Here is a 10,218-nt window from a genome sequence, read left to right as displayed (position 1 = left end):
GAACTCATTGGTCCCAAACCCTTGTCCTCCGTCTCCGCCGCCACGCCCAGGTAGCGCCGTCGTCTGCGCTTTGCTTTTTCGTTGGCGTCAGCAGTTCACAGCGGCCCGTGGCACCAGCTAGTACGCCGGATGTTGCCGGGGACTACGTCGTCGACAAACTTTTCTAGCCGGTTGCTGCCTCCCCCGGCCGTCGCTGACTCCTCCCTATTTCCAGGAAGGGTGCGGACATCGCGTGTTACCAGAGTCCCATGCGCACTATCCTCCACGCCACCGGGCAGAGCAGCAAATCTTCTGTAGACGCAAGCTTGGCCGGCTCGCTCAGCGGTGCGCCCACAACCCGCTCGTCCGGTCGCCAGAGCGAGTTCAAGGTATGAATCGCGTCCAAGTTTCTTCTCTTCCGTTGCACCGGCGTGGGCATAGACATTGAAGTGATCAAAATATAATTATCTTGTGCAGATGAGTAGCAAGGCAATCGAGTTTTTCTACAAGAAATGTCATCGAATCATCGTCGGAGAAGGAGTCCGACGGTGAGACCGAACTCTTGTTCGGCGCTGCAAGCACGGCGCACGACCATTATCTGTTGCCGAAGCGCAGAGGTGGGTCGTCGGTGAAGCGCAAGGCCAACAAAGACCGAGATCGAGTCGGTGGACACACTAACCTTATGCGAGACTATTTCCACCATACCAATCCGATTTATGACGCCAGCTTGCGTACGGAATACGGGTTATCTTGTTGATGAGTACTTGCCTGTATGAACGAGTCCACATGCATTGGGGCCATGCACAGATTTTGCAACGATGTTAATGCGGTGTTTGGTAAAGTTTATCTAAGAGAGCCAACCACCGAAGACACTGCTCGCCTCTTGTCCATAAATGAAAAGAGGGGGTTCCTGGTATAATAGAAAGCATATATTGCATGCATTGGCAGTGGACAAAACTGTCCATTTGATTGGCAAGGACGGTGAAAAGGGCATATGGAGGGGTGCACGGTAATACTCGAGGCAATTGCATTACAAGATCTCTGGATTTGCCACTCCTTTTTTGGCATGTAGGCATCCAACAATGATTCAACATCATTCAGCGTTCCCCAGTGTTTGCTAGGTTTGTAGAAGGCAATGCTCCTCAGGTTTCCCATGAGATCAATGGTCATTATTATGACAAGTGTTATTATCTAGATGATGGCATCTACTCTTCGTGGGTAACCTTGGTGAAGACAATCTGTAACCCAAAAGATGAAAAATACAAGAGGTTCACAAGAAACAAGAGGAAGCTCGAAAGGATGTAGAGCGGGCATTTGGCGTGCTGCAATCCCGTTTGGGAATTGTTCGACGCGCTGCCAGAACATGGAGCGCCGAGAGAACGTGGGAGGTCATTACAACATATGTCATCATGCACAACAAAATCGTTGAGGATGAGCGAGATCATAGCATCTATGATGGTGACTGGAAATTCCAGGTGAGTTGGTTGAGCCATAGGCTAATACAGCTTCTTGCATATGCCTGGATCAGACCATCCATGACCGTCTTCAAGCCGATTTGATTGAGAGCATGTTTACTCATGTGGGAAACCAATCTGGCTAGTCTGTTTTGATATTCAATTTGAGTTGCCTTATTTGTAAAACTATGTAGTGTGTGATTGTAAAATATTCTTGTTTAAATAATATTTACTTTTCTACAATTTGAATTGCCTTGTTTGTAAAATTACTATTTGAAAGGCAATGGGCAACTGGCCAGGCCTGGCGAAAGCCAGCGTGGACCGAATGGGTCGCTCCGCTATGTGTGTTGTCCTGGCAGACCGGGCATGCACCACCGAACTGTCCGCTGGCCAACCCAAATGGACATGAATAGACCATTTGGGTTGTCCTCCTAGAGATGCCCTTAATCGAGTTGATAATGCGGAAGCGCAGACCGAAGATGGACAAGCGAATGTGTCGGTCATGTGCCCACGCGTCGGTGATGTACCGCCATGTTGCCTATGATGTCACATAATCATTTTGCTTATGATAACGTGTTAAGAACCTCCTATTGTGAAAGGCCTTATGGCTCCAACTCATCCTCGTAGGACATGTGGCTAGAGCCGTTCTCATCAAGCAGGATCACGAGGTCGTGCTTGCGCCCGTCCTCATCAAGCAGAGGTTGCTTCTGTTGAAATATTGGGTCCACTTTCAGTGGCCCAAATTAGATTTCAGTTTTTCCTATAAATCTCAAAGCCCACATAGTGGCAGTCATGTGAGTTTTAGCCCAAGTTGGTGGCAGCTCACTAGGGAGTGGCAAGAGGTGGGAAGTTTAGTCCCACATGGAAAGTTGGGAGGAAGTTAGACCACCTTATAAGGTGGGTTGTTCCACCACTAGTAAGTGAGTGAGAATAGGAGTGCTACACGCGCGCGCTCCTCCTCCTCCTCGCTCGTCTCGACACGACACGTCACGACGCGCGCGCCGCGCCCGTGTTGAGTGGATTGAGCCTCGATCCACGAGGTTTTTGGGAAGCGCTCTGCGCGACTGCTCAAGCTCTTCATCACGGGTCGCCTTCCGTCCAAGTCGGGCGGTGCTGCCTACCGTCGTCTTCAACGCAGTCTACTTCGACCCATCGTCCCCGTCGTCAACAACGTTGTCATCAACAACGTTACCGCTGCGACATCGTCTCGCTACACCTCCACCGCCACCTCCACCGGATCGGTACGTGCGACATATCTCGATCTGTTTAGCGATGGATGTTCTACCGTTTGCTCGCTACTCGTTCATGTTGATCACTGCATCTAGTATGTTCGAGTTTCACATGTTAGTAGTTACTTTCGTCATGCTTTATATTCTGGAATTAATCATGGAAATTGTGCCTAATTATCCAACAATCCAAAAACCTAATTGTAGGCAATTTCCTGAGTTAACAATGGCTGGTTTTGCCGATGCACCGAGGCCGGATAAGTTCACCGGTGTGCACTTTAAGAGGTGGCAAGTTAAGGTCATGCTTCGGCTTACTCATATGAAAATATTCGACGTTACCGATGGTTTACCCGAAGGAACTATATCCGACCAAGATCAGAACAAGTTCAAGGAAAACAATACTCTCTTCATCGGATGCGTTACGAGTATTCTTGCCGATCGTCCGTGTGATGTGTACATGCACATAACGGATGGTAAAGAGCTCCGGGATGCACCGAATGCTAAATTCGGTGCAACCGATGCAAGCGATGAACTCGTACATCATGGAGAGCTTCCATGACATCGGGATGGTAAACAACCGTTCGTAGTCGAACAAGCTCATGAGATACAGTGCATTGCGAAAGAGCTTGAACTCCTTAAGTGTGCCTTACCCGACAAGTTTGTGGTCGGATGCATCATCGCTAAGTTGCCCCCTTCATGGAGGAACTTTGCTACAACTCTCAAACACAAGAGACAGGAGATATCAGCTGAAAATCCGATAGCGTCTCTTGATGTTGAGGAGAAAGCTCGGGCTAAGGATAATACCGAGAAAGGAGAGGGTCGGCCTAGCGCCAACATGGTGCGTAAGAAACCCTACACAGCAAGAACAAAGGGAATAACAAGCCCTCCTTCAATAAGCCTATGAAGACTACAACCTTCAAGAAGAAGAAGATGATAAACAAAGCAGATCTGAGCTGCTTTACCTGTGGAGAGGCTGGCCATTTTTCTAAGGACTGTCCAGAGAGGACATACCGCAAGAAAAAGGCGAGGCAAGTCAACACGGTGACCGCTAGCAATGCTGATGGGTACGGTAATCTCTTTACTGTTCTTTCGGTATTTCAATCTCCATGTTGGTGGATTGATACAAAGTGCTAATGTTCATGTGTGTGCTCGACATATCCATGTTCACTTCTTACCAGGTCGCCCGGGATTCTTCCGTCTTGATGGGGAATGGGTCACATGCTTCGTTCGTAGTGTTCGCACGGTAGATCCGAAGTTCACTTCGGGAAGATCGTGCAGCCGAGGAACGTGCGGCATGTCCCTACTATGAACAAGAATCTCGTTAGCGGCTCCCTTCTATGCAGAGATGGGTTTAAGGTTGTTTTAGAGTCGAATAAAGTAGTTGTTTCCAAGTTTGGACAATTTATTGGTAAAGGCTATGAGTGCGGAGGCTTGTTCCGCTTTTCGCTTTCGATTTCAGCAATAAGTCTCGTGAACCATATTTGTGGCAATGTTAGTGATGATACCAGGTGTTTGGCATTCTCGTTTATGTCACATTAATTTTGGTTTAATGTCTCGGCTATCCGAGCTTTAAGTTTAATTCCGAATTTCACCATTGCCAAAGGTTCTAAGTGCCATAGTTGTGTGCAATCAAAGCAACCTCGGAAGCCTCACAAGGCGGCCGAGGAGAGAAACTTGGCACCTCTAGAACTCATACATTCTCGATCTATGCGAGATGAATGGTGTGTTGACAAAAGGTGGAAAGAGATATTTCATGACATTGATTGATGATGCGACTAGATTTTGCTATGTTTATTTGTTGCGAACTAAAGATGAAGCTTTAGACTACTTTAAAATTTATAAGGCCGAAGTTGAAAATCAACTAGAGAGAAAGATCAAGCGTCTTAGGTCGGATCGTGCTGGCGAGTATTTTCCTAAAATCTTTGATGAATTCTGTGAGGAACATGGTATTATTCATGAGAGGACGCTGAAAGGACACGGATGTCGCCTAGAGGGGGGGTGAATAGGCGATTTAAAACTTTTACGAGATGGGCTTAACAAATGCGGAATAAAACTAGCGTTTACTTTGTCAAGCCCAAAGCCTATATACTATGGTTCACCTATGTGCACCAACAACTTATGCTAAGCAATACAAGCAAGTATGTGATAGCAAGATATATATAACTTCAAGCACGATGGCTATCACAAGGTAAAGTGCATAAGTAAAGAGCTCGGGTATAGAGATAACCGAGGCACGCGGGAGACGATGATTTATCCCGGAGTTCACACTCTTGCGAGTGCTAATCTCCGGTGGAGAGGTGCGGTTGCTTAGTGCTCCCGAACGCCACAAGAGGCTCACCTTGAGGTGTGGTTGCTCGATGCACACCAACGCCACAAAGGCCTCACCCCAAGATGCGGTACTCACACCACACACCGAACGCCACGAAGGCCACCTAGATCTCCGGTGACCCTCGCCACAAAGGCCTAGGTCACGGTTCCACTAAGGGATTTCCTTCGAGGCGGAAACCGGGCCTTACACAAAGATTGGGGCACACATCCACAACTTAATTGGAGGCTCCCAACAAATCGCCACAAAGGCCTAGAATCCGTCTAGGGTTCCAAGAACCCAAGAGTAACAACCTTCTTGCTTTCACCACCACGAATCACCGTGGAGAACTCAAACCGATGCACCAAATGCAATGGCAAGAACACCACAAAGATGCTCAAGTCCTTCTCTCTCAAATTCCAACAAAGCTACAAAAGCTATTGGGGGAATAAGAGAGGAAGAACAAACAGGAGAACACAAAATTCTCCAAGATCTAGATCCCAAAGATTCACTCACAAAGAGATGATTTGGTTTGGTCAAAGTGTGGATCAAGATCTCCTCTCTCTTTTCCCTCAAAATGGGGCAAGAATCATGCAGGGATAGAGAGATAGGGCAAGCTTCTCAAGAACAACAATGGAGGAGTGAGAGAGTGGAAGAAGCAACAGCCCAAGGAGGAAGAAGGGGGTATTTATACCCCCCCAAGAAAATCGAGCCGTTGCAGACTTTCGAGGGCCGGATAATCCGGCCTAAGTTGGGGCCGGATAATCCGCCCCCCGGATAATCCGGCCTCAGGGACAAAACCTGGTCAAAATCCGGCCAAAAATCCGGCCCCTATACTCGAGCAGCAATTCCCCGGGTCCTTAGTCGATTTCGAGGGGGCCGGATATTTCCGAAATATCCGGCCCAAGTAAACCTGCAGAAACACCAAAACTAAAACGGGCATAACTTTAGCATCCGGACTCCGATTTTGATGATCTTGGGCTTGTTTTGAAGCTAGGAACAAGCTCTACAAGATCATGCAGGAAACCATCATAGTCCAACAAGGGAGGATAGAAACAAATGATGAAAGGTTTGACCTATCTAAAAAGACATACCGGTAAAACCTCCAATCTCGAAAATGCAACAAGTTGCCCGTGCAAAAACCATTCTTGATGAACTAGAGCTTGTCATGAGAATAAGCACAAGCTCTAAATCATCACATGGATAAGATCCAAATGACAACCAAGAAAGATGATGAACCAAACTCGAAAACGCAACAAGTGATCTATGCGAAATCCGTTTTCGATGAACTAGAGCTTGTCATGAGAATAAGCACAAGCTCTAAAACATCACATGGATAAGGTCCAAATGACAACCAAGAAAGATGATGCAAGGATGCAAAGGTTTGAGCTCTCTCCGAACGATACGATCGAGTTACTCACTCGAGAGCCCTCTTGATAGTACGGCAACTAAACTATAAACCGGTCTCCAACTACACTATGAGACCGGTGAGAAAGAAACCCTATCAAGAGCAAACCTTATACTTGCGCATTCCACTTGAGCTTGATGACGACGATCTTGACCTCAACAAGATGGAACGCATTTCTTGCTTGTGCTTGCTTGACGAAGTCTTGTAGATTGCTCCCCCATAAACCACCATGGGAGAGCTTCTTCTTCGGCGCATCTTCGCATAACCATGACCACCATGTGGATTGCTCCCCCATAATCCACCATGGGAGAGCTTCTTCTTCGGCGCATCTTCACATATCCATGATCATCATATGGATGGCAAGACTCAAGCAAAGGATCTCTTCGAGATGGCTCATCTTGAACTTGCACATCATTTCTCCATGGCAAGCTTCAAGCTTATGAACTCTTCGAGTTGGCTCATCTTGAACTTGCACTACATTTCTTCATTCTTCATCATGTTGATGTATTGAAGTAACTTGAGGGCTCACTACATCTTCATCTTCAAGACATACTTGACACTTGATATCCTTCATCAATTTCTTCTTATTGCAACCTTGAAGCCAACATATGGTTCAAGAATTGCCTATGGACAACTCCTACAAATATAACTCAATGCAAACATTAGTCCATAGGGATTGTCATTAATTACCAAAACCACACATGGGACTCCATGCACTTTCAATCTCCCCCATTTTGGTAATTTATGACAATCTCTTTGAGAGGGTTTATATAAGGAATTTAAGTAACAAATAAGTTGAATATATAGAGCAAACTCCCCCATAATATATGCATGTGTGAATGATCTTGACTTTCATTGCATATATTGGCATTCAAAGCCTAGTGGAGTTTCCTCTAAATATTCAACTATGCAAAGCAACAAGATGCAATGCAATAAAGGCACATGCTTAAGCACAAAGCAAAGACATAACCAAATTCCCTTAAACCCTCCAAACTTCTCCCCCATTGGCACCAATTGCCGAAATGGGTGAAAAATTTAGAAGGCCAATATAGTGAGAGTTCCTCCATAGCGTGTGCATTTCTCATAATTTGAGTGGAATCAAATGCACATATCCAATGACGAATATTTGGAAGGAATCACACTATAGATAGGATCAAAGATTGCAAAAAGATAACAAAGTCTAGAAGCTTCAACAAATGAAGCAAGCAACCAAATGAACCACAAAGAGGATACCAAAAGAAAGATAGATATTATGATAAGATCAAGAAGATTGCTCTAAATAATATGAGGAAGCTCCCCAAGGTTTGTGCACAAAACTAGACAATTTGCATTGGAGTATAAAGTGCACAAACATGGAATCATCACTCCCATAATATCATTCAAAAACAAAAGATACCAAGTGAATCAAACTCTAATGATCACCACAAGATAGTGTTCTAAATCAAATGAGGAAGCTCCCCAATGTACATGCATAAAATAAAATGTTGCATTTGAATACAATATGCATAACATGGAATCCTCACTCCCTCATTTAAAACACAAACATTTGTAATAGATCATAGATAGAAAAGTAAGCTAAACACTTGCAACAAACAAATAGTTGAGCAACAAGTAAGAGGCACCATAATAAAAGGCTCAACCAAGATGATATGTGAAAGGCATGATAAAGCATATTATAAGACTATTACAAGGATGAGCAAAAAGCATCATCATAGTCTTCAATGAATTATATTGCTTAGCATGACCAATCAACACGCAATAAATAAATAAGATATCAAAAGGAGATGTATCATCTCTTATGTGTATAAGTTTCTCTAAGTGGGCAATATCACAAAGATATTTATCCACAAAGAAACATGCACACACAAAATAGATACGCAAGAAAAATAGTATGATATCCAAGACGAAGTCATGCAATATACCAATAAGAATTTTTGCTTAATAGCATGGCCAAAGGCTCAATTTTATCTTATTGTACATTCATGAATTTCAACCACAAACAAATAAAATACATCAAAAATATCAACAAGGGATAGAAGATAGTTGGGATGCATTTGAGAAAGGCAACAAGTATCACAAACGAGGATACCAAAAGAAGTAACTAAATTTGCACTTTCATCTATATTGCACATGTGAGAGCCTTGAGGAATTGATATGCAACAAAATTGCTAGATAGGCATAGTTGGGATGGATGAATCATGAGCATGATTTAAAATACTTCCCAACAAATGCACTCATCTCAAATTACTCACATTCACAATAAAGAGGTTTCATTAAGACTTTTGCAAGAAGCACAACATTTGCAAATCAAGAGATTCATGCCAAGATGCAACCATAAGGTTGGATACAAGAAAAGTATGCATGAGAAGATACTTGTTACCAAGATAGCATTGGTGTGGATGTAGTAGATATGTGTTCGTTGATCATCCTAGCTTGCCTCACGTTACCATTGAGTCACCACTTCTTTCCAAGAGTGAGACAAGCATTCAATGCATATCCATTGTACCTAACACAAAGGTAAGTACAAAATGGTCCCCAAACTAATTGGGTCCGAAGTAGTTAGACACACTACAACATATAGGACAAACTCCACAATTCTATGTGCATATAGATATGAAATTGAATTTCATGCACATCTTAGCCAAATTAGGATTTGATGGAGTTTACCCTATATATTGGATCAAAGAAAGTGACACATGCCATAAGATATACATATATTAAATATGCATGCACAATACTTTCAAGAACCAAAGGAAGATACAATTTGGACAAAACACCAAATAAACCAAGAGACAATGGTTGTCCAAATTATATCAAAGAATCAAATCAACACAAGATTGACTCCAAAGACTTATCTCATTATAAGAAGCTAATTAAACCTAAACACAAAGGAATGAGATAACCAACTCCCAAGAGAGCAAGGTTCCAACAAATAAACCAAACCCTCGAAACTTTTTATGATGGCACAAAGTACCAAAAAGAAAATTTTATGTCTCCCAAAACCAAATTTTTGATAAAGATCAAGAGATGTTAAGCATTCTAATAATATAGAAGAGCTCCCCCAAGTTTGGTGCATTATCTAGGATTTTTTATATGAATATAAAATGCACAAAACTAGGATCATCACGCTACCTATATCTTCTAACAATGCTAAGAAAGTTTGAATAGACAACTTAGATCCATAAGATGCAAGGAAGACACATGGGAGTCAAAGCACAACAAATTCATGGCAATAAATAAGGCAATATAAATACAAGTGCCAATGTAGATATGATCAATAAATATCTACCTCATAATTGATTACCAATTGTCCTAGGACAAGAGGTATTAGGTAATATTTTCCGGTGGTAGTTTGTAAGTATAAGTAAGATCATATTTACAACGAACAAAGCATATGGTAAAAGATAAGAGTTAACCATCATGCAAAGATAGTTTCTTGATAGCTTCATTTAGTCATACCAACATGCAAGGCAATTAATAGTATTCATACCAACATGCAAAGCAATTAATAGTATTCATACCAACATGCAAAGCAATTAATAGTATGACTTGAAGCACATGGTTTTCCAAAAATGTATTGAGGGACACGTTGTGAAAAACCATGCCAAGAAAAACTTCCACAAATAAGATCCACAAAGATATTAGCAATGAAGCCATTTAAGCAAATTGGAGCTTGTTTGAGCATGCCACATAGGAGAGAGATAATTTATGGTATCAATTCTATGTGACACAACCTCAAATGTTCACATTTTCTAGGCTTGTAATATGCACAAAGCTTATTACTCCCCATAATGTGATAAGGAATTTATTTTCACAAGACGCAAATAAGATCCAAGTAGAGATATT

This window comes from Lolium rigidum, chromosome 1 (genome assembly GCF_022539505.1).
Source record: "Lolium rigidum isolate FL_2022 chromosome 1, APGP_CSIRO_Lrig_0.1, whole genome shotgun sequence".
NCBI lineage: Eukaryota > Viridiplantae > Streptophyta > Magnoliopsida > Poales > Poaceae > Lolium > Lolium rigidum.
This window is presented reverse-complemented; position numbering follows the sequence as displayed.